This window comes from Adiantum capillus-veneris, chromosome 8, assembly GCF_014529385.1.
Source record: "Adiantum capillus-veneris isolate H3 chromosome 8, ASM1452938v2, whole genome shotgun sequence".
NCBI lineage: Eukaryota > Viridiplantae > Streptophyta > Polypodiopsida > Polypodiales > Pteridaceae > Adiantum > Adiantum capillus-veneris.
The window spans coordinates 8,184,139-8,185,672 of record NC_140938.1 but is presented as its reverse complement, the minus strand read 5'-3'; the positions used below and the strand labels follow the sequence as shown (position 1 = coordinate 8,185,672).

The 1,534-nt window shown below is 40.3% G+C and overlaps 1 pseudogene; it reads left to right on the top strand.

Annotated features, from left to right (window-relative positions):
• Positions 1–843: 843 nt before the first annotated feature.
• Positions 844–1,334, top strand: LOC147451635 (uncharacterized; annotated as a pseudogene).
• The last annotated feature ends 200 nt before the right edge of the window (positions 1,335–1,534 follow it).

Genomic DNA, 1,534 nt, shown 5'->3' with positions numbered 1-1,534 from the left:
TCTTGCAGCTATGGAACAATGCTCTCTCTCTCTCTTTCTCTCTATGCATCTCTTTTTGTATTGCTCTCTCACTCTCTCCAAGTGTCTTTCTTCTGCTTTGTAGGTGAGTAGAACTCATGGTGGAACTTGCATCTTTGGAAGGGGAGGATAAGGAGCAGGTGCCTTGCCATTATATCTGTTTCTCTCCCTCTCTTTTTAACTGTTGTGCTTTGTTGTTTTAAATCCACTTGTTATGAATGGGGTGGGAGTGAGGGCAGAGTTCGAGGAGATATGTACATATGGTCAGTCACACGATCTGTAGTCTCTAATTTATTCACAATTGTTGCCTTGTATTGTAAAATCTGGGGAGGTATGTACATATGGTTAGTCACACGATTGGTGGTTATTATCTACACGACCAAGGATATTATGATTGTCTTTAATTTATCTATGGTTGTTACATTGTATTGTATTGTTGGGAAGGAGGCACTCAATGTAGATAGTAAGCATAGAACACCACATGGTAGTCTAGAGGAACATTCATGACATCAACACAATGAAATGACACAAATAGCTGTAGAAGTGAGAAACCTTTAGATGTCAGTTTCTCTGTTCGGGGTTCCCATTCCCTGCATTCCCCATGACGATTTGATCTTGGCAATACCTGCTGCTTATGTCATGATAGCTCTTTATTTCATCCCGAACATTTTTTGGGTTCCTACTTGCTTTTGTAGCACTTTTTTTAGTGAACCTAAAGATTCCTTGGTGGGTTGTTGCCCTAAAGTCTCTTTTTAATTATGACTACACTATCTAAAGCTCCTTGTAGCTTAGTTGATGATTGTAAATAAGTCACTTATGTTTTTTATGGTTGGTTCATTCTAGGACTTGAAGCAGGCAATGGTGATCAAGGAATATGAAGCTTTCCACAAGAGAGAACAAAGAGCCCGATTGAAGAGAAGAGCAGATGTAGGTTTGGTTGTTGAAAGAGAAGGGAATGAAGCAGCCAAAGGAATAGAAGACTTAACAAAGGCACAGGGCTGTGCATAAATCATCGAGATTGAAAAAAGAGCAAAGATAGTGAAAGGGATTGCACAATATGTACTTCAAAGCATAAGTGGAATGGACATGGACACCAAGAAATACATCTTCAACCGGATGATTCAGCACCCTTCACTGAAAGATATCCAGAACAATAAAGCATCAACACCCTATTTTGCAGATACGCTGATAGGAAATATTCGGAACACACTTCAAGACTTGAAGAGGCCACAAACTGAAGATGAGATGTTCCTTCAGAGGTCTGCCATGATGATGCTTCTCAACTCAAAAAACCCAGAGGAGGCACAAGACCTTAATGTTAATGTTGTCTCCAAGCTACTTTCTATTCATAGAAGGAGCGTGTATGGAGCCAAGAATCGGCTACTCCAACAAACTGAGAAGACCACTTTGTCCTTTGCCACATGTCATCGGAGTCTTCAAAAAAGTCGCATACCTGAAGAGGTATAGGAGCTAATAGTCAAATTTTGGATGCTTGAGAATCGTGTATCCCCCAACA